The sequence below is a fragment of the Parasteatoda tepidariorum genome, chromosome 9, assembly GCF_043381705.1.
Source record: "Parasteatoda tepidariorum isolate YZ-2023 chromosome 9, CAS_Ptep_4.0, whole genome shotgun sequence".
NCBI lineage: Eukaryota > Metazoa > Arthropoda > Arachnida > Araneae > Theridiidae > Parasteatoda > Parasteatoda tepidariorum.
Window position 1 is genome coordinate 44,690,323 of NC_092212.1, and position 25,065 is coordinate 44,715,387.

The window sequence follows — 25,065 nt, forward strand, 5'->3', positions numbered from 1 at the left end:
TTTCCACGAACATGATAAAAAGAACAAGTTTCGCTCAGGAACAAAGATACATTTTACGAGAAAAGTAAAGATTCGAGTCCGGTATAAAGTGTTGGAAAATTAAAACAATTTTTCGTATGATCGCCGAATCAGTTGTCATTTTTTAATACCTCAACAACAAAAAAATCTTTGGTCAAAATACGTAAATGCTGACAGAAATATAAATTTCTAAAATGGCGTAACAAAAATTTAAGAATTCTTTCTTTTAATCTTTATATGTAGAATTGAGCTGATACCAATTACACTGGGTAAATGAAGGTTAAAGCATAGATATTTTATCTAGCAGCACCAGAAATCGCGAGATGTTACAGGAGAGTCAAATATATTTTAACGACTTTTTTGAAAAGGAGCCTTAACTAATCGTTAATAAAATCTACAAATGGCATTGACAATGACGCAATAAAACTGTAAATTTTATTAGAACTACAGACAGCTGCGTCCGTGAAAAAAAAACTGATTTAGGGGTCCCTGAACAACGTCAGGGGATCCGCGTGAGGTTTAATATAAAATAATAAAATTGTGATTGGTTTTTATTATTATAGAAATTAAGAAATATAAAATAGTAGCTATTTTTACGTCCTAAGTAAACTGTAACTAAAGGTGGGTCCTTATAATTATTAACAGTGGTTTGTTACAAATTGAACAGTTGATTTACAAATTTTCTTACATCATTTGTTCCCTTTTTAAGAGACAACAGTATGAATGAGTCGAAGAAAAAACGCCGAAAATACAGTGATAAATATTTGAAGTATGTCTTCATTTCTTCACCAGGAAATAGTACTTTACCTATGCGCCTTCTATGTCATAAAACTATACCAAGAGATTCAATGAAATATTCCAAGCTTAACGAACAATTGATAAAAATCCATAGTGACAAAAAAGATAAAGATTTATTTATTTTTCAAACAGTCAAAGAAAAATATCTGAAAACACCGTCACTGCAACAACTTATAGTGACAAAATCTAAGCGAGGTGACGATGGATTGCATGTTTATCATAGTTTATATTACATGATTGCAAAGTCCGGAAAGCCTCACACTATTGAAGAACTTATTTTACTAGCTGTAAGTGAGATAATACTCACCGCGTTACACTAACCAGCTTTTAACATTGAAAAAAGAATTCCACGGAGTAATAATAATGTACAAAGAAGGATTGACAAAATATCTCAGTGTCTAGAAAATTCTTTATGTGAATACTTAAAAATATCTGAATTTTCTATACAGCTTGACGAGTCCACTTATCTAGGAAACGAAGTTTTTACTTTTAGCTTATGTAAGATTTGTAAAAGAATAGAAATTTTACCACGAATTGTTATTTGCTAAAGGTTTGGAAAACGATACGAAAGGTGAAACGCTATTGACTAAATTAAAAGCTATACCCTTGACTAATATCATTTCTGTAATCATTTCTGTAAATTTGTAATTTTTATACCGTACATACATGCAGTTTTTCACTTGGGGGTCCGTGGGCAAGTTTTGACTATAAAAAGGGGTTCATTGGTCAAGAAAGTTTGGGAACCACTGATCTAAACGTTTAAATAATTTGAACATACATATTGAAGATCTGCTACTGTGCTTGCTGTTATATTCTCATTGCCCACTTGGGGGACCGTGGGCAATTTTTGACTATAAAAAGAGGTTCATTGGTCAAAAAAGTTTGGGAACCACTGATCTAAACGCTTAAATAATTTAAACATACATATTGAAGATCTGCTACTGTGCTTACTGTTATATTCTCATCGTCCAAAGGTATAACTATAGATGAATGAATCAGTAGTCCACTTCGGGGACGGGCACTCCGTATCAACACTCAGTCCTAGTCCATTGATACGTAATTCCCTATACCAGGGATGGCGAACCAATGGCCCGCGTGCCATTTATGGCGCGTGACACAATATTTTGGGCACGCCACAGTTCACAGTTGTTATTGCACTATGAATTGTTATTACACTATGAAGCATATGTAGCAATTAAATTAAAATTAACAAAAAACAAACAAAATAATAAACAATTATTAATAAAAAAATTAACAATCAATGCTAAAAAAACAATTATTAACCATAAAAAACAAGCTAATAATAAGTAACTAGCAAAAAGAAAATTAACAGTCCTACTTAAACTAACTTCTTACGACCTAATATAAGTTATTTGTCATCTAATCTGCAGCAACAGAAGTCACACTGATGTTACTTTAAGTTGAATTACGCGTATAACTAAGACATTGCAAAATGTTTTTTTTTTCAATGTAAATAAAGAATTTTGAGTTGATAGTATTTAGTATTATTGATTTCCCAATAATCATGAAGTCAAAATTATTTGATGGCACGTCTATGACCTCATTAAACAATTTTCTAGAAAAAATGGCACATTGGTGTATAAAGGTTCGCCACCCCTGGACTATACCCTTCATTTTATTTGTGTTCTTGTTACATTATTGATCAACCACTAAGTCTAGTATTTTAAGATGAATGGGAAAAGGGCCCAGTTCAAAATTTTATGACTATCGTATCGTGCTCCGATATATGAACTAAATGTCAATGAAAAGTCTGTTTACTACGGCAATTCCAAATTTAATTCACTACCACTAGATAAAAGCTTCTTTGAAGGGCGTAAAAGTTAGCAGTTATGGATCAAAATTAATTCCAAGATGTGTTATTGTTTTATATCAAAATCTAATTATTGTTATTAAACTCGATCGCCTTTTAACAAACAAAAACCATTAGATCACCTATTTAGGAAGATGATCTTCGATAATCTTAGCTTATACATAATTTTAAAAGAAAACTGCTTGTTCAAAGCCGTAGCTTGTTCAAAAATTACTTCTCAGAAAACGATTTCCTTTTCTATCTAAACTGAAAACTATGTGACTTTACACACTTCGATTTCGAGTAATTTAGCAAATAGTGTATTATCATAATATCCATTAATTTATTCACCGCTAAAAGATGAAATAAATTTTAAAATTACTTACCCTTTTTAGAAGTTGTTATAAGAAATCAAAGTAGAAAGCTTAGATATAACGTCTCTATCACAATGATTTTTCTATCTTTAGTCAATTTTATGGATAAAAAGCATGAGGAAAATCCCGATCTAAATAAAAACAATGATAGACATTTAACAGCAAAGCTATTTATTTACAAAAAATGGGTCTGTTTTATAAAAGAAAATTCATATGTAACAAGAAAAAATTTATTTAAGAATCTTCAAAAAACTTTTTTGATTCCTTATAATGAGTCAATTTTACTGAGTGGAAGCAACGTGACAAACAAATTCACTGATCATACTTTAATAAAACAAATCTATTTAATTTTAACATTATTTTTTTATTTAGAATCATAAATATTATATAAACTAAATTCAAGTAATATAAAAAACGTCTAGATACTTATAAACTGCATGCCAAATAAATTTTTCCATTTTCATCCAATAATGCTGGAAAACATGTATACTACACGTAGTACGTTTACACACGAGTATTATTGTATACATGTGTATTTTTCATCTACCCTCTAAATCAAAGAGAAATTAAACCCATTGAATCCGATTTATTTCACACGTTCACGCCGGGTATTGCGCCTGAAAGCAGGACGGAAAAGAGAAAATACTGGTAGAAGAACTATTTCAATATCAGATAATATTCGTGAGGAGTGAATCTATTCTCAACAATGACAATTCACTGTAAGGAAATTAATCACGGCGAAGAAGCAATTCAATATAAAAGTTGCATCCATTAAAAACAATTGGTAGCTATGTATTTTTATTATTCCCGGAAAAAAACTAAAAATTAAATTTTTTTGTTACTAGTTTTTACTCCGGTGCGCCGCTTGGTGAGACAATCTAGCGTGACCCACCGGTGGGTCACCCCGGCGTGAACGTGTTAAATTCCGAACTAAGAGGAAACAACCAAATTAAAAACCTGGTACTAAGCTTTTGATTAAAAAGTTTTTTTTGTTAAAGAGTTACCAAATTAACCTGATACCTTCACTAAATGCTTTGTCCTTTATAAGATGTGATAGTTTTCAATTTATAAGATGTGATAGTTTTCAATCCATTATTTCTTTCTGAAATAGACTAACAGTAAAATATTTTAGTCACCACTTTTTATTTATTGGTAATAAATAATAATAAATTACCGTGACGAATTGCTCCCTCCAAGAATTATCACAGCTATGAATTGTTCCCACGACGAATTGTCTGTGCGACGAGTTGTGCTCACGATGATCAGGCAAAATTCACTCACGAAGACTTGTCTTACTATGAATTGTGCGCAACGAATTGAAGCAAAACTAATTCTATGCACAGATTGGTTTAATATCTAATCCGCGCAATCATGCAATCTCGGTTTTAAAGGGATAACACTTAACAGAATGATACAAATTATTTTTGCTGACTATATATTCATTAAATTGATAGTATAATTAATTGATATAATTAAATAATCTTTATAATTAATTCACTAACGAGCTTTAGTTTTGAGAGTTTGTTTTAGAATTTTTAGCCCTCTATTTAAATATATATAGCTGTTAACACTTGTATTTTTTCAGGAATAGTATTCCTTAGTGATAATGAAATTATAGTTAATAATTCTCAACAGATTTTTTTTTTCATTTTCAAATTTATTAACACAAAAAAAAACTACTACTCATAATTATTATTATTACCAAACCTCCAATATGCGTGTTTTAATTATGAATTTTTACGGTTTTTATGAATATTTTAATTAAATTTATTCAATCAAATATGAAGTACCAAATCATAAGTGTTTCTATAACTTTAAGTATGGAAATTAAGTTCTCCCGGGAAACCAGGAGAGTCGACAACGATGAATAAATAAATCATCTCATGACGTCACTGATTTTTTAAAGTGGGATGAAGAACCTATTTTACCTTGGTGAACTGGTAATATTACGAGACAAAAAAGAGTAACTCAAACTAAATTGGTTGTGATAATCTTAAAAAAACTTCTCACCAAAGTCAGAGGAATGACAAGGCCACCCTATCAACCATTTCATCTAAGGTCACTTTCGCACCAAGCTATAATTCTTCCCAATAACCTGGGACAAAATGTCAACAAATAGAGTTAAGGTAGAGTAACATCGATTGTAAAATAGATTAATTTCTTAACTCAGCTCGTTTGGTAAATTTTAAACTCTTTGGCCAGGGCAATAACCTTAATTCAATTTTTTCGCAACTGAAGTTACTTATTAAAATTTGTATTGAACTTATTTTTTGGTAAATGTTTCAAACTCTTTATATGGAGTAAAGCGTTTTTTTCTCAATATTTATTAAGCATTTTTAACCCCTTGGGGACGGGTAATTCAGAAGAGCATTCGTACAAAATCAGAATCAAGTTGTAATTAAGTAAAAAACGGTAACTTAAATGCACTCGTTGCAAATTTTACAGACTTACTTTGCTTTTAATTTAATTATTGTTAGTTTAATCACATATATAATCAATGTTAATTCAAAGTACAACTAAATAGTTTTATTTCGGACAAAGTAAAGATGAATTAAATAAATCAAACAATTATAACTCCTCCCACAAAGAAACTGCTAAAGAAATACTTTGATTACCAGTTTCATATTTTTACCCTGATTGATACGGTTTTATGATGTCACGTTTTTGTGACAGTCGGCGCGAAAGGGTTAAACCTTGTAAAGAATAATTAAACTCTCGGAGCTTTACTGAATAGAAAATCATGACAGTATCATTAATCACGTGAAATTTCATTTCCTTACACCAAATCATATTATGGTAGAAATAATTTAACTTAGAGAATAAGCTTATTTCACCCGTATTTCATAATATGTGTAAAACATTCTCTTATTTTATTTTTAATAGAAAACAAAGGTGCCAAATTGCTCATCCCGATAAGTTGAAAAGGCAATGACTTGGCAAGACAATGCTAAGAGATACAAGAGTACAATTTTATTTTACTTTATAACCGACATTGAACAGCAGACCCAATTTTATGAGTTTACGATTACTAATGTTCAACTCCGTAGCCTTGTAATTTTGAACCCAATCCAGAAGAAAAGGGAACTCCTGGATCGAGTATTGAGAGAAATTTGCCTTCCTGGAGGACTTTTTGATTGAACTAACCCGCATTTGCGTTACATGGAGAGTAAGACCACGAGAACCTCCCACGGTTAGCCTGACGGCAAGGGGACTCTAACCCATGATCCGTCTACCACTGAGGATATTTCACGCCAGCACTGCGGTCGGTGCAAGCCGGATGCGGAATTCGTATCGACTGAGATTTGAACCCGGTTCGACGCATTGGAAGGCGAAAGCTCTATCCCCTGAGCCATCACGGCTACAAGAGTACAATTGGCAATACAATCGCATCGAATTAAGCAAGGCAATTTTTTATTAGTTTATACTTTAGTATTAAATGTTCGAAATATAACATTTCACTTAAAAGTATAATTGTTTGGAGAGAGTTGCTAAAATGTTGGTGATTGCAAACATAATAAACTCCACCTTAACTCTCAGTTTTAATTAGTTTAAGAACCCCCTAACTCAGGAAAACTTCAACAATTTAACCAAATCCTAGTGAATCTTCTGTCTCAATTATTGTCATTACAGAAATTATTTCAATCCTTTCCCGGGGAAAAAATTCACTGAAAGAAATATAATTTATAAGCATTTTTTTAAATATAGTCTTCAGTTTATTCCTTTAATGATAGAGTGATTGATGTCATAAAAAGCAAAAAGTTTCAAATTTTCAATTTATCTCTAAAACTGAAGTACTTTTAAATTTAAAACTAAATATAAATATCAAGCACTCATCGTGTTTTTTCCTAAAGAATTACTTACTGTTTTTCCAAGCAAAGCACTTGCAAGCGGTTCGTTTCCTTAAATTTACAGATTCCACGATAGATAACAGATACTTAAATAAATTAATTTTGTAATTCTTTTATCAGCTAAAGAAAATGAACAACTGGACCCCATAAGAGTAGAAAAGCTGCAGAAATCCTTAGCTAAGAGATCTTAGGAATACAGAAATTTAATAAGCCGTCAATACTAAATAATTGCTTATGCCATACCAAATTCTTTACTCCCCACAATATTTAAAATTATAGTGAAATAATAATTAGGCTTCATTTGTTTAAATTTACCAGAACTTTTGGTTTGTTTAAATTTACCAGTACTTCATGGTATCGACTTTTGTTCCTATGGTCCGATTGCACCGATCATTGGTTGGAAATAATTGTGCCCAGCTACTTCGAAACCACTTGCAATCATTTATGGACTTTATGTGCCCAAACAACGATGGAATTGTTATGGATAACAATGCGCCCAGTCACCGAGCTTTAATTGTTCGCGACTGGTTTGAAGGATATTTTAGAATATTCCAGCAAGTGATTTGGCCACCTGTATCGCCCTTTATGAATCCTATTGAACTTTATAAAATATACTAGAGAGGTGAGTTCATGCACAAATTCCTGCACTTGCAATTATGGACATCTATTCAAGCTGCATGGCTGAATATTCCTGCGAAACTTCCAACTACACATTGAGAAGAGCTGGAAGAGGTCTGACACAATATTATATATACAACAATATAACATAATATTAAGAGATATATCATGACGTTTGACACCTCGGTGTATTTTGGCATCAAAACTATAGGTAATGACGTATGTCATTTCAGTATTATTTGATGATTAATAAAAGAGATCAGTTCAATTGCCAGACTAGAAAGCAAAACTCATACTGTAATTGCTGTTCATTGTTTTCTATTTTACCATAAAACCTCTTCAATAACTCTTCGCTTGACATTTTATGGTAGTTTGGTAAAGGTTTTTGTTTTAACATCTTCAGACTCAATGTACTCATTAATGGAGCGGACCAAACGCAGGGTACCCGGAACCTGGAAAAACTGAAAAATAGTGGCGAACTTTCCTCCAGATTGCTTAAAGTAAGATAAAGGTAAGTTCCAATATAGTTTTCTAAAATCAGTTTTGAAGTTTTCACACTACGATAAACCGAATAGAAATATTTTTAGCAGATATAAATATTTCAATGCATGTACATTTTTCAAAATTTAGCAGCCACTTAAAAAAAGAAATTCAAGCCGTGCTCAGTCAAAGACAAAGACCAGAGGTTAAATAACTGATTAATAATAAATTGAAGACAAAATGTAATGTTAAAATGTGATAAAAGAAATGTATTGGAATTTGTCATTTGTATTAAATTTAAAACAAAGTTTAAAATAAAAAGCAGAACAACTGCCACTAGATGTAAACAAATTTTTTGCCTTTGAAAGCAAATAATTATATTTAAAAAAATGTCGAAAATTATGTAAAAAATAAATAGAGAGTAAAATAAAAAAGTAATACAAGCGAATCTTCAACCGGAAGTTGAAACTCTAGAAATACTGCCTCCTACAGTTGAGAATACAGTAAATACAAAATCAAAATAAATTGGGACTTCATATAAAAGTTAGTGTTTAATTCATGACGTCATTCTGTCTCCGACGTTGCAAAATATATACTAATTATATTAACACTTTGTCCACTTATTAAATTGAAAGCTTTATTTAATTTAAGTAATAAATTTAAAATGATGCTCATAGTTTACGACAGAACCTTAGTTAAACAATATTTAGAGGAAAACGAATTATCAATTATGAAATTAGCTAAAAAATATTTTATTTAGTGGCTAAACATAAGCATGTGCATAGTATTTAAGAAAACGAGTAGCTAAACACAATAACAAAGATGACCAATCTTTCAGTTCAAATGATTTGTCTGATGAAATTAGCAGGTTAGTCAATTAAAACAGCGAATCATTTAAATTTCTATCCAAGAAGATAAAACTAATTTTAAAAAAAACTAAATCAGCTTAGAAAAACAAAATATTTTTCACATGAACTATGACAACAGGAAAAACTAAGTACAACAATAGTTCACAATGCATAATAATGGATGCTTGACTGAAAAAATTGTCTTGAAACATTCCAGCAAAGTATTTTATCAACAGATATGAACAATTTGCTTAGATGTGACGAAAAGACACTCACAAAATACGAAGAAACCCCCAAATATATCATTTTTGAAAATAAACAAACTGGTGGGTTTTACACAGGTAAAATTGGTTCAACATATTCAAAAGGTGAAGTAGTTCACTGGCCAAATTTACATCACAGAAACATAGCCCCACTTGTAAAAATCATAAATATAAACAATGACTTTAACATTTATTTGTCAACTTATATGAAGCAAACTTTAAGGGAGCTAATACATCATTACGAATTTATGTATTGTTCAGACTGCTTTAATTGGAAGAAAATTTATATTGAAGATATACTTTGGGGAATTGATTATTTACATCGAAAATCCTTATGCCTTTTAAACATAAATGACGAACACATTTTTATTTGTCCTAGGGAAAATAAAGCAGTCATTGCAGATTTGAGCAATCTATCATTCATTAAAAAAGGTGCTAAGTACAAATTTCAAATACCTAATTTAAACAAAGCACCTGAATTAACAGATCAACAGACCAGTGAAGATCCGATACCAGTGGAAATTTGGTCAATTGGAGTCATGATAATGGATGTATTTTTATCTCACTCTATATTTTGGGCTTTGAGAGACTTAAAATCAAATAGTGCTCTTGATTTTCTCCTTAAAGTAAGTAATAGTACCCTGAAATCAGCAAATTACGGATCCAAATTAAATGATGACGATATCGATGAATTCAAAGAATTTGTTAGTGGCTTCTTACGCAAAAGGCCTCAAGACAGAGTATCCTGCAAAAGTGCTGCTGCTTCTAAATTCGTACAATCAGCAAGAAAATCTATGTGCACTCATAATGGTAATGAATTTCTCAAACAACGTCTCTGTATCATAAACGCACAGCCACGAAAATGTAATAACATCGATGAAAAAAACTTGCATTCCAAATCAAAAACTTCAGAAGTTAGCTTAAATGACTTGAATGAAACTCAACAAAATGAGAATGAATTATTAAAGCGCATTAAGCTTACTGATTTAGGGGGAAGTAAAATACTTAGAGAATGTATAGCAGATTCTCCGATGAGAAAAAAAGATATCGTACCCATTGAATCAGAGAGTCAAAATTTAAGGAATTTCGAGAAGTACAAAGATTCTCTTAAACTGCCTAATCTTTCTTATGACACCTATTCACGAAAAGCACATTTTGAAAGCGCTCATACAATAAAAACTTGGACAAAAAACAAACAATTCAACGTTTTAACATCACATACTACGAAATTGCATACGAGTTTGCCCCAGGACAATAAAGTAGTAGGCTCTGCAGTAGAAAATTCTAATTGCGAGTGTTTTTTTTATTCTTCCTCCGATCAAAGCTCTTTTTCAATAGACACCAAAGAAGTAAGCTTTTCAGAAAACAAATGTAAAAGTGATTGGTGTCTCAATGCTTCTCCTGATTTTAAACAAGAGCTCGCTAATTACCGTTCCAATGAAGATCATCCGTCAAATCCCCATTTTAGTAAAACTGAAGATGATATGGTTAAGGCAAAATCTTCCAAGTCAAACCAAAATACTTTGCAAAATGAGATTGACAATCATAATCGTCAATTGAAAAAAGACTATTTGTTTAAAAACCAAACTCAAAAATGCCCAGATGATTCTGATGTCATGTTGCCAATTGAAAGAGGTGCAAAACATAATGAATCGCGAATAAATAATAAAACATGTTCTCTCGACGGAATCTTGGAAAATCACACCCGAACAGAGATGAAGAATATGAGAGTTCAAGCTTCCAACAAGCAGAAATTCCAACGTGAATCTTCAAGTATTTCAGAAGAGAGCACCAGTTCCTCTGTAAGTAAACAAATCGAATCCAGTAGACACAGATTTGAAAACCATAATCGATCAGAGACGAAAAATATGAGATTTAAAGCTCTCAACAAACAGAAGTTCAATCGTGAATCCTCTATCTCAGAAGTTAGTGAAAGTTCATCATTTAGAAGAAAACAAATCGAATCCTGCAGACAGATATTAGAAAATATCAACAGATCAGGGAAGGAAAATGCTGAAGTTTTCAACAAACAGAAGTTACCTTGTAAGCATTCAAGTAATGGTCAATCAGTAAGAAAACTAACCAATTCCTGTGAACGAATATTACAAAATCATAGCCAATCAGAGATGGAAAATATGGATATTGAAGTTTTCAGTAAACAGGAATATCCCCGTAACTCTCCGAGTATTTCTGCAGTCAATAATGGTTCATCAAAAACAAAATTCAAGTCAGATTTCGTCTATGATACAAATCATCTAGTAACAAATAAAATCATAAATAGTGATATTATTGATGACATAAGTAATGACGTCATAAAGGAAAACACAAATGATGAAGTTATTAATGAAGAAACCTATGGGGGAAATTGTAAGGAAATAATTAACCTACACGAAGCCGGGACGAACTACTGTCATAAAAAATATTCATATGAAAAAGCGATAGTTCGAAATAAGGGATCTTCTAAAGGCATATCGCCTGATGCTCATCTGGCAACAGAAAATGATCAATTGATAAAAAACACGAATGCTCTGACTTGGAACAAGTGTTCAGCCATTTCGAGAGACAAGTGTGCTTGCTTGGAGTGCCAATGGCACAGAATTAAAAAAGAACGCCGTTCCGCTTTGGAAGAAACCGACTTTAAAAGATGTTGTCGACTTACAAACAAGCAAAAATGCCAAGTTGCCAAGTTCTTATTGAAAGCCGAAACCGAGAATAGAACGGACAGTGATCCCGAATCTCTAATTCCTAATTCTAGAACATCACGAATTGATAAAGTTTGTTCCTCGATACGGGCTAATACTCCTAGGGAAGTCACAGAGCATTGTGAAAAAGTAGCCGAAAAGGCAAAGAAATTCACGACACCTTGTTTTAGATTCTTCAAATATGAACATGACTGAATGTTATACGCAGGACCATCATGATGCCACATAAATTTATAATATATATAATACTGAACAGTTCGGAATTATGAACATTTATTCCGCTTTAAACAAAATTAATTCAGAATAAAAATCAATTTTCTTTACTTCGTCTCAGAGTTACTTTACATTATTTAGTTTATCAGTTCAAAACAGCCATAGCTGACGTTTCATAAAAAGATAATGTAAGACCTTGTTTTTTCTGGGGTTAGGGGTAAGCACGGGTTCTACAAACACAATGAAACCTTTTTTTTCATTTTTTTGTCATACTTAGTTTATAACTCAGTTTATTAACAACGTAATATTATTGACTCATGATATTGACGGAGATTTAGCTAGACAGATTTAGTTTTCGTTTCTATTGGGATGAAATTTTAACCAAATATTTTTGCTGGATTGCAATTTAAATTTCATCCCCAAACTTGTTTCTTAAATTTTTACTTGATTTTTAGTTACAATGAAAACTCGTAAAAAAGGATTATTTAGCGATTATGCGAAAATTTAATTATTGATTTAGAATTTTAAATGGTCGTTTTGTATTCATTAATTTGATTGCATGCGTACTAAATGTAGAATACTTATTCAATATTTAAGAATTTTGAAACTGTAACCAATATCTTTATCATAAACTTTTGCATAATAAGGTAATATCAGGCGATTATTTCGTAATATGTTAAAAAAAAACGCTTTTAAACTGAATCCTTTCTTGTTCGAATAATATAAAATTTAAAACATAATAATGACAGAGAATAATAAAAAAGGATGGTAAATAAATATTGCTTAGTAAATACCGTTAAATAAGAATAGAAATTAATAGGATATAGTTTGCACTAATTTTATATTGGTGACAGTCAAACAATTTTGGTATTATATCTCGTGATTTTTCTGTGCAATGAGATTGCACGAAATGGCAAAACTAGAATGATCAGAACGATCTTTTCATTCAATACAAAGAACTTCAAAATAAAGGTCCCCTAACTGAATCAAAAATCACATAGAATAATGGGAGTAATTCCAAGCAGCTAAACTATCCAGAATCGTTGAAAGAGGTTGCAAACTTAGTGGAATATACAAAGACAATTAACTAAAATCAATCTATATTATTTTATTACACTGTATTTGTACACAAGTTACACATTTACGGTATATACTACTACTGGAGCATTACATTAAATCGTAATACGTATCAGAAAGAAGGATAAGGTATTCTCTGTGCTACGTAAACTAAAGCAAGAAACAATGTGAATAAAACCCAAAGTACAGAAATGGATATACTATAGTTTCGGTTCGCTACCCAAGAACATTACTTAGTGTCAGGATTTTAAATCGCTATATCGATGCTTCCGACTACGAGTCCTTACATGGTTAGAATTCTATTCATAAGTTTGTGTTGTCTTCTGCTATAATCATTCAACACTCTTCTTCATCTACAGATCTTAATTTTTGAGAATCATTCCATATTTTGAAATATTCTAAGAGTTTAAGTTAATGATCTTTCTCTTCTCCAATGTTTGGAAATCTGTTTTAGTTTAATCTTTTGTAGGTTGTATTTTTGAGGATACAATAGATGCACCTTGATATATTTGAAAATTTCAAAACATGATAAAAAATTAATTGCTTCTTGAATGAAACGGGAACTCCTGCATCAAGTATAGGGAGAAATTTGCCTTGATGGAAGACTTTTCGACGGAACTAACCCACATTTACGTTACATGGGGAGGAAAACCACGAAAACATCCCATGGTTAGCCAGACTGCAAGAGTGTTCTAACCCATGATCCGTCTCCCACTGAGGATATTTCACATCAGCACTGCGGTAGGTGCAAGCCGGGTGCGGCATTCGTATCGACTAGCTATCACTGGGATTCGAATCCGGTTCATGTCATTGGGAGGCGAACGCTCCATCCCCGAGCATTGGCTCTGATGCCATTTATTAGTTAAGGTCATAGTTAAAAAAAATTATGCTAATGTTGGCATTAGGGTCCTAGAAATTGTGAATGTCCCATGGTACAACACTCGCCCATACAATCTGCCTGTTTTGTTTTCTCTTAAGAGAAATGTAATAAAACGGCGTATCACGAATAAGATGTCAAAAACGTGAACGTTGCTAAACAAAGTTTCATTATCAGAATTTTTTTTAAAGAAACTTTACTTTATCTTGACAAAATAACAAGTGTATTATTCTTGAAAAACATTTAATATTTTAAGTATTAAATAGTGAGAGGGCAAAAAAATTGAATAAAAAAAAAACCCTAAGAAAATTGAAAAGACGTATTCGCTGATCGTAAGATCTAGAAGCATGATAACAAAACCAGAAACTTAGATTGAACTTGAAACAATCTTTTAGCTTTACAATACCATTTATCTTTAGCTGAAATTTCCGGAAGCTATAAAAAAAAATAATTTCGAGATGATTTTAGACGTATATGTTACAAAGAGTAGGGGGAGGGGCGAGGAGTTGATGTGATTTATTTTTTAATTCACTTTCTAGAAAGGGTTGAGCAAAAATAGTTCGTTTTGAAATTTGCCTTTTTCATTTAGTTGTATATCATCAGTATAATGATTTCACAATTTTAATTCGTCGGGTTTTTGACCTTTGTAGCCACAAAAAAAATTTCTTTCAAACCTTTTATGTACTTTTTTTTATACTTGTTGCTTTCTACTACAATTGTTTGATGTGTTTAGGAAGAAAACAATATTTTCCCAGTTCCAGTTGTAACTAAAACTGATAAAATTAAGAAGATTTTTATCTATTGAATAAATGAATGAATTTTTCACTATAACAATTGCTATTGCAATTAGTATAGTGTAAAATTCAGAATTTACTCCAATTGCAATGTTTTTATTTATAATAGCTTTTCACTTTCAACAATTTTACATCAATCAAATCTATAAATCTTAAAAATGGCCGGGATGACCTGGTCGGTAGGGCGCTGGACCCATGTCCGAGTGTTCGTTCGAGTTGCAAAAGTCCTCCATGTTCCCATAACAAATCAATACCTCTGGGGGTACTGGATTGGAAATCGATCGTTTTCTGATTCAGGTCAAAACTACGATCTGTAAATGAATGATTGGATGTATGACTGGATCCACCCTATAAACGGGTGTGACGTATGGTGTGGCAGAAGTCGAATTCTTGGCCATAGATGGCACCACTGAAAACCAAGAAACTCATCCTCTACCTTAAATTTGCTCGGTTTCACCAAGCAGGCTTGCTAGTTTGACAAGTGGCATTAAAAACAACAACAACAATATCTATAAATCTGAAAAATTATTTCTTTAAAGGAAACAAAATAATCTCAGTCACAGGATTATTTAGCAATTTAAGGATTTTTATTAATTTAAGGATTATTTAGTAATTTAAGGATTATTTAGTAATTTAAGGATTACTTAGTAACGGGACATTGTGTGAAATGTCTTTATTTTAAATAATATGTTGTTGTTAAAAGAATTTAGCCGCGATGACTAGTGGTATCTGATATTGTGAAGGACTGGGTATTCGATCTTCAGTAGAGGCTTAAAGCTCACCCAGTCATTGATGGATGGATTCCAGATTGTCTGGGGGTAAATGCGGTTTGTGCGCAATCTTGACCATATAGGAGCCTTAACCTCCATGACCCGTCGTTATAAATTACTGAAATACTGTTTAACTATCCAAATTTGACGAAATTCCAGAGCAAAAACGTTAACACCATATTCAAGTTAATACTTTAAATTTTACTCTAATAATTAATTCTAATAACTAATTGAAGTTATTGGTTTGAATTTTGTTTTGCAATCACGCGACAAAAATTTTATTATTTCGATAAGATTCAAGGTAGCTCATTGATTCGAAGTTAATTTCTCGTATCTATGTATCAGAAATCTAATCATTTTTTTAAAAGTTTTCTAATTTTAATCAATTTGTTTTTGCATATAAATATAACAAAAACTTAATTATTTCGATGAGATTCAAGGTAGCTCATTGATTCGAAGTTATTTTCTCACATCTATGTATCAGAAATCTAATCATTTTTTTAAAAGTTTTCTAATTTTAATCAATTTGTTTTTGCATATAAATATAACAAAAATTTAATTATTTCGATGAGATTCAAGGTAGCTCATTGATTCGAAGTTATTTCCTCACATCTACGTATCAGAAATCTAATCATTTTTTTAAAAGTTTTCTAATTTTAATCAATTTGTTTTTGCATATAAATATATAGGAATACATTTTAGTAGATGAGAATTAATGATCATATTGAGTGATTATGATTTTTTTTTTGTTGTTGTTATACAGTCACATAATAAAAATATGATCTCTCCAAAAAGATTCGAGGTAGCTAAATGATTCGAGAACATTTTCTTTCGTCAACATTCTGCTATTTTTAAAAAAAAAAAGTTTTTTTTATTTTAATAGTTTTTTGTATAAGAATTAAGTTTTTTACTTAAAATATCGAACATATATTTTTTTTAATATTTTAACCCTCAGCGCTTAAATTTTCAGAGATGTATTTTCGTCATACACTATTTAACACATAAAACAAACTACATTTGACGAAATATCATGCAGTCAAATAATAAATAGCGATAAAGAAATTTCCGAAATTTATTAAATTAATTCTTAAAAGCTAATTTCAACCCTGTCAAATTAATTTCATTTTCATTTTTTTGCGCATTTCTTCGTTTTTTCGGGAACTTTTTAAGTGACAGAAAAACTATTAATACACAATAAAGAAGCTCGTTTGTCCTAAGATAACTTCAAGTGAAAAACAATTTTTACCTAATATTTATAAGTTTATTTCATAATAGTTAAAAAATTTTAATTTGTAAGCAAATTTTACATCATGTTAAACTATGTAATTTCTGACTTAAAATATCATCAGTGGTTGACGGATCATGAGTTAGAGACCCCTTGCTGTCAGGTTAACCGTGGGAGGTTTTCCTCTCCATGTGAAGCAAATCTTGGTTAGCTCCATCAAAACATCCACCACGAAGGCAAATTTTTCCCACTTCTTGGTCCAGGAGTTCCCTTGTCTTCTGGATTGGGTTCTAAATTACAAGGTTAAGGAGTTGAACATTAGTAGTAGTAAACCCAAAAATAGGGTCGGCTGTTCATAGACGGTTATAAAAAAACTATGTAATTTAGAGCAGTGGTTGTTGGCTTATGCCTGTTAAGGCAAAGGAGTGCGATTGTCCTTGTTTTCCAGTGGCGCCATCTATGGCCAAGAATTTGACTTCTGCCACACCCATACGTTACACCCATTCATACATCCATTCATTCATCCACAAATCGCAATTTTGACCTGAATCAGAGAACGATCAATCTCCAATTCAGTACCTCCAGAAGTATTGATTTGTCACGGGAACATGGAGGACTTTGTAACTTGACAGAGTTAACGTGCATCAGTCACCATTTTACTACACGGGGAGTCTTCGGCCGGGGGGGTTCGAACTCACGAACTCTCGGACATGAGCCCAGTGCCCTACCGACCAGGCTTTCCGGCCCCAGAGCAGTGGTGACTCAGGGGATAGATCGTTTTCTTTCCGATGAGGTAAACCGGCTTCGAATCCAAGCGATTGGTGGTCGATAAGATTTCCGAACCCGGCTCGCACCGACTATAATGCTGACGCAAAATATTCTTAGTTGCAGCGCACTCATCGAAACAACGCGCTTACTGAATGTCGATCATTCTTTTCGGCTTTGTCTTACATGGAGAAAGAAAACATGCATAAGAAAACGCACTTTTATGGGGGTTATCCCCCACAATGCCAGTCACATTTTTAATAAATCTTATTTATTATGAGGCGAAATTGGTGGATATCCACTTATCATTAAGCTTTCTTTTAAAATGTGCAAAAACTAGTTAGAGAATAGCTTGAAACTTTTAAAATTTTTAAGATATTCAAATAAAACTTTTATCATTAGTTGCTAAATACGATTCCCTACTAAATTATGAGAAAACTTTTTTACATTTTCTCTACTCATACGCAGTATAGAAGAAGTTCAAAAATACTCACATCTTGTGCAGCTTTCAGCGATTTTTTTTCTAAATTTTAAATCAACAATTTTGTAATTAATCTTAAATTTTTCCAAATATTTTGTTTATATCCATTGAATATTTATGAAGTTATAGCAACAAAAAAAAAGGAAAGCGGAAAAATTAATTTTTTTATAAAATTGTCCATATCGCTATGCATATTCACTCTAGGTTTACAAAACTTTATGCAATTATTAAAGATAACGACTAAAGTAGTCGATACAAGTTTTTTGCTCGATATTCTATCAAAGCGTGTTCAAAAAGTACTTCTTTTCTCGCGTAATTTATTGTAGGTCCTCCAAACCTCTTAAAAAAGATCTAAATCTTATTGTTAAGCATGAAAAATTGCATAAACTAAAAAACACCTCTGAAACTGCAAAATAATCCTTTAAGCATTTCTTGAGAAATTTTAAGAAAATGTATAAATATATATGTATAAATGTTTAGATGTATAAATATATATGCATAAATGTATAAATATATATATATATATATATGTATATATATATACCTATATATTATTATTATTATTATTAATTTTCTTATGCATTCAGTATTCAAAGTTAACAAATACAAAGAAATATACAGCGTTTTGAAAGAAAAAGAATCGAATCACAAATTACAATTTTCTCCTCGAAAATTCCCGTTTAGTCATCCATTTCCAGTTCTCTCGCAATCCTTATAGTAGGATTAATACTATAATTTTTAATATATTTCTCTTATATTGCTTTCATATATCTCTTTGTTATCTGTAACTTGATGATATTTATTTGTGTTTATTTATATATTTTAAAAGCACTATTGAAAATATCGGAGTACATGTGTAAGTTACAAAATTATCTGTTTTTTATAAATTACTGCCACCTGTCCGTTCCACAACGAGATTTTATTATGCAAAAAGATTTTATTATTTTAGAAACTAAAACTACTAAATTTTGCAGAATTTTGATTAATTTCAAAAATATTTTTAAAGCTTCACCTTCGAGATAGATGTTTGAATTCTTTATGTGTTGCGATATGCAAAATCATTTATCAAATGTACTAAATTAAAATCAAATATTAAAACATAAATGTTACAACCGCAAGAAAACGTTTCCCCATAAAGCGAGTCGGTATCTCAGCAAAAATATAGTATTGCTGTGCAGAAACAGAAAAAAATTAATTTTCTTTTAGTTAACCTTTTACACTTGCAGTTCTGTTTAATTGTTTAAGAAAAACCGACGCAACCATTAAAAGTTTTCAAGACAGAAATAACAGTTTGCACAATTACCATATACTGGACCTATACTTACCATAGCTGGAGACCATTAAATAAAATGGTCACTAAACATTAAAGTGTAAAAGTTTTAACATTCAGAATGGTTACAGAAAGGCATCTTCGAGAACAAAGGGTTAATTATTATATATTTTTCAGAATAACAGAATTCTTAAATTTAAATATCAGAATTTTTAATATTATGCATAATTAAAAGTCATTTGTACCATGAAACCTCGCACAAAAATAACGACAAGTTTAAAATTCTGATTTATTAACCAACTTTTTTTTAATCTTTTATGAGCTAAAATCATAATCATTATGAAATTAAGAAGAAATAAAAAGATAAAGTTATCTTATTTTTATAATAATTTGTTCCAAATATAAAATTACTTACCTTAGTTATGAGAACACATCATTTGCCATATATTACAATAAAAACAACTATAGCGGGTATAAAATTGCGAACTATTCCTTTGCTTTCCGCCAAACGATATACAAATTAAACAGAGCATCAGAACTCCAACTTCATTTATAAGCAAAAGCCGCACATTATTACTCCAAGGCTGTAGAAGATGGAGAGATATAAAAATAAAAATAGATATTCCTTACAGAAAACAAAGAAAAAAATAAATNTCTTCTCGAAAATTCCCGTTTAGTCATACATTTCTGGGTGTTCTTTAAAAAGTATTAAATGTGAACCTTATAGTAGGATTAATACTATAATTCTTAATATATTTCTCTTATATTTCTTTTATATATCTCTTTGTTATCTATAACTTGATGATATATTTATTTGTGTTTATTTATATATTTTAAAAGCACTATTGAAAATATCGGAGTATATGTGTAAGTTACAAAATTATTTGTCTTTTATAAATTACTGCCACCTGTCCGCTTCCACAACAAGATTTTATTATGCAATAAGATTTTTATTATTTTAGAAAATAAAAACTACAGAATATTGATTAGTTTCGAAAATATTTTTAAAGCTTCACCTACGAGATAGATGTTTGAATTCTGTATGTGCTGTGATCGGCAAAATCATTTATCAAGTGTACTAAATTAAAATCAAATATTAAAACGTAAATGTTACAACCGCAAGAAAACGTTTCCCCACAAAGCAAGTCAGTATCTCAGCAAAAATATAGTATTGCTATGCAGAAATAGAAAAAATTAATTTTCTTTTAGTTAACCTTTTGCACTTGAGGTTATGTTAACAGTTTAAAAAATACGGAAGCAACCATTAAAAGTTTTCAAGACAGAAATCACAGTTTGCACAATTACCATATACTGAACCTATACTTATCATACCTGGAGGCCATTAAATAAAATGGTCACTAAACATTAAAGTGTAAAAGTTTTTAACATTAATAATGGTTGCAGAAAGGCATCTCCGAGAACAAAGGGTTTCTATATATTTGTCAGAATAGCAGAATTCTTAAATTTGAACATCAGAATTTTTAATATAATGCATAATTAAAAGTCGCTTGTACCATGAAACCTAGAACAAAAATAACTACAAGTTTAAAAATTCTAATTTATTAACCAACTTTTTTTAAAAATCTTTTATGGGTTAAAATCGTAATCATTATAAAATTAAGAAGAAAAAACGATAGTTATCTTATTTTTATAATAGTTTGTTCTGAATATAAAATTACTTACCTCAGTTATGAGAACACATCGTTTGCCAAATATTACAATTAAAGCAACGATAGCGAGTATAAAATTGCGAACTATTCCTTTGCTTTCCGCCAAACGATATACAAATTAAACAGAGCATCAGAGCTCCAACTTCATTTATAAGCAAAAGCCGCACATTATTACTCCAAGGCTGTAGAAGATGGAGAGATATAAAAATAAAAATAGATATTCCTTACAGAAAACAAAGAAAAAAATAAATAAACCGGACTACAACTTTTATTCATGAAAATACAAACAAAAGACGACTTAGAGACGTAAGCTCTTTCGTACACCGAATTTGAGGAAGTCGTTTGCGTTCGATTGCAACCAGAACCTGTCAAACTCACCTGGAAGTAAGGTGGATGTGATTCGATCAAAACGAATGGAATTTTCTTCACAAATTAACAAGAATTTTTATTTTTATGTTTTTATTTTAACAACAAATAAGGAAAATGGAACCACTTTATTTTAAATTCATAGCTATGAACGGGTGGAATAATATTATTTTCACATTTTCATAAAACATGTAACTTGTATGACAACTATTGTAGATTTTTTAATCATTGAATCATTGTGTTGTCGAAAATTCCGGGCTTTTTATTCAAGGTTCTTTTATGATTGTAATTTTTTTCCAGATAATTCGTGGTGGCTTTCAAACAAAACGCAACCATTTTGCTACATAATATTCAAATGTTTTTAATATCCTTAAATAATTTATTTTTAACTGATTAGGCCGCAACGTTCCCATTTTGGGAATTTTTTTTTCATTCGTGGAATTTTGTTTTAAAGAATAGGACATTGGTAATAGCTTTAAAATATATCTTTTATTTTTTGACTTAGGTATTTGAGTAAGTAAAAATCCGCAATTTCGACGAAAATTGTAATTTGTTTTTAACGTTTAATATTTTTTTGAATGTTGATCATATTTTTTTTCCAATGCCCACCTGGGCTGACATTCAAGCGTATTAGGGCAGAATTGTTGGTCACTGTTTCAAGGGCAACATATAAATGGGTCAACGTTGCTCCCACAGTAAGGACAGATATTACAAAGAATGAAAGGACATCCATGCCTTGTCCGGGATTCGAAACCAAACCTTTCTGATGCAAGACCAGCCAACGCCTCCTATAACTGACAGCCTCCACACGATTTTTGTAGGTAGTCCGATCAGACCACTATGAAGGCAAACTAATTAGTGAAAGAACCATTTAATATGAAATCTATTAAAAATTAGTAGCTATCCAAACTCAGGTTCAGGTGAAGTTCCATCTGACAATCACTTTTCTGCTGCGCTAAATCTTGGTACACACGATGCTCTGCTACATCTGAGTAAGTTGCTCTAACTGTAGGTTGTTTTCTGGTGCAGCACTCCATACTGAGCTTAACCCCGCATTAGTTACGTTTTTGAAGAGAAGACTTCGTTCTATATTCTTTGCTACGATGATGGTGACCAGTAAATATTTTGCAATTAAACTCAGATCGCAGTCATTTATTACCTCAAGAAGGTTTTGATTTCGATTCATGTTTTGTTCGATTATACAGGACTTCCAACTTCCAACGCTTTTGCAGAAAATGTCTATTAGTGGTAGTTTATGTTTTAACGTATGCTTCTATGCTTTATAAATATGATTTAAAGGAATTTTTCACACCACTTCATAAAAATATCATAAGTTCATATTAAACACCACTTTGATACCGCTCTCACGCAATGAAACTTTTAAAATGTTGGAAAAATTACCAAAAATTCTGAAGGCTTTAGTTTTTAAATTTAAATGTCTACCATTCTATAAGATATTTCGCAAGAAGCGTAGTAGTTGGTTGCGCGGCGATTATATTTTATCGCAAATATTTTAAACGATTAATTTTGCTTTTTATCGTTAAAAAATCATTTTGTTTTTTTATCGTTAAAAAATCATTTTGTTTTTATCATTAAATGTTTTTTATCTTTAATTTATCATTACAATTTTTGCACAATGTTTGATTGCTCAAACATAGTGCAAAAACTGTAATACTTTATTCTTTAAAATGTTTTCAATTATTTCAAGACGAATTAGTAATAAATATTTGTCTTGCGCGAACACCGTGAACCGCGAACACCGTGAACACCGTGAACCGCGAACACCTCTCACGGTTAGCCTGATAGCAAGGGGACTCTAACCTATGATCCGTCTACCACTGAAGATACTTTACGTCAGTACTGTGGTCAGTGAAAGCTGGGTGAAGAATTCGAATCCCAACCGTCGCCGGGATTCAAACCCGGATCATCTCGTTGGAAGGCGAGTGCTCTATCCTCTGAGCCACCACGGCTCACTATACTATTATTGACGCATATGATGCTTAATTAATTTAGGTAACAGCAGTAATTGACACTATTGGCGTTATGGTAATTAGTACAGTTTTAATAGATAGCAAATATATTAATATAGGTACAAAAATACCAATGTCAGTATAATTAATTGGTACCTATTAATACTGTACAATTTTATAAAATATACAGTAGAAATAGATTTTTTACAACACCTCGAAAGTGATAAGTATCGGAGAAAATCGCTTGATTGTGGTAAATTTTGAGTATCATGAGTGGGTATTTCGAGCAACTGTATCATGTCAAATGATGCTGAATATGGTAAGTGTTTATTTTGATGGGATGAGCTACTTTTGCTTAACCTAATGGGATGTCTGCATGTAACCTAATGTGGGTATCTCCATCCCGATTGGTTGTTGAAACGTGGCATTTGTTTACGTTAGCAACTGTTCTTTCCATTCTATTTCGAGTAAGCCAAGTTCGTCAAGTATCAATTCTCTAAATTGACACATTCTATATTCTTAGACAAAGATTCTTTCCCAAGGATTTCAATTCTATCATTATATATTTCTTACTTAACACAAAGACAGGCGAAAAAACATGAAGAACATAAACAAACTAATCATGCATCGAAGTTGCCAGGTACACAAAACAAAAATCTATCACAATAACAATAAAATACATAAACAAATATTAAAGCTAAGTTAAGTAAAAGACCAATACGAGAAATAATTATAATTCAATTAATTCGATGTGCGATAAGGCGCTGTATTTAATTTACCATCAGTTAATTAACATTCGAAATTAAGTGGAGAAACTTAGCTCAACTTTAACGCCATTTTGTTTACAAACGATCAGCTGGCGCTGAACATCATAGGTCACATATGAGGGTATCCGTAATCTTCTTCTTGAAGCTACGGCTGCAAATCATAATTAATAAATAAATAATGGAATTATTTAAGCTTTATTATATGTGTCGATATATGTCTTTTAGTTTTGATCAACCTTTCGACCATAGTCCTGATTTAATTATTGAAACCATGCATTTCAGATATCTTACCCACATCATTGGAGATAAGAATTCAAATTCATAAAAAAAGGTTTCACAGAAAGTGTGTTTTTGTAGTTAATTTCGAAAGTTTAATACACCAATTGAATAACATTTCTAAGATGAGCTCTTTAAATGATGACAACTGCATCTTAGTAATTTTTATATGGAGTTTTCTTTTGATAAACGAATTTTGTAATTGTGTTCAAGAATATTTTGATTCACCTAAAAACTGCTCTAGTTATAGCGAAATACACGAGAAGTGAAATTAACATTAAGGAGGTTAAAACTCTCCTCCTAACCGCTCTCCTAACTAAACTAGAAGAATCATATTTTCCAGATATTTCGATATTATAATTATATTTTAATCGGCGTTGAACAGCCGACTCAATTCTGAGTTGACGACTAAAAATGTTCAACATCGCAGCCTTGTAATTGTAAACCCAACCCAGAAAACAAGGGAACTCCTGAATCAAGAATTCTAACCTATGATTCGTCTACCACTGAGGATATTTTGCGTCAGAACTGTGGCTAGTGCGAGCCGAGAACAAAATTCATACCAACCAGCCACACGGGAATTCGAACTTGGGTCACCTAATTGGGGGCGAGCGCTCTATCCCCTAAGAAATCCAAATCTGTAGAAAAAAGAAACTGCATGTTTATTTAGAGAAAAACATTTTTGTGTCTGACATCGTTGGTTAAAGTATCGCCTACACTAATGAATTAACATATTTGGAGTCACTCCTTTGGACAATCAAGATTAGTACTTAGTTCATTAAATC

At 31.4% G+C, this 25,065-nt stretch overlaps 1 protein-coding gene and 1 long non-coding RNA gene across 2 annotated transcripts in view; one reads left to right on the plus strand and one right to left on the minus strand.

Moving 5' to 3' along the window:
- Nucleotides 1-19,878, minus strand: part of LOC139426505 (uncharacterized) — a 93,327-nt gene extending 73,449 nt beyond the window's left edge. Inside the window, exons 1-2 of the long non-coding RNA XR_011637818.1 lie at nucleotides 19,647-19,878; nucleotides 3,013-3,131 (exon numbers count right to left, since the gene is read on the minus strand). This is a non-coding gene — a long non-coding RNA (uncharacterized lncRNA). The remainder of the gene's footprint in view (nucleotides 1-3,012; nucleotides 3,132-19,646) is intronic.
- Nucleotides 1-25,065, plus strand: part of LOC107441867 (adipocyte plasma membrane-associated protein) — a 155,046-nt gene that overhangs the window by 86,528 nt on the left and 43,453 nt on the right. The gene's annotated exons all lie outside the window — the stretch shown is intronic.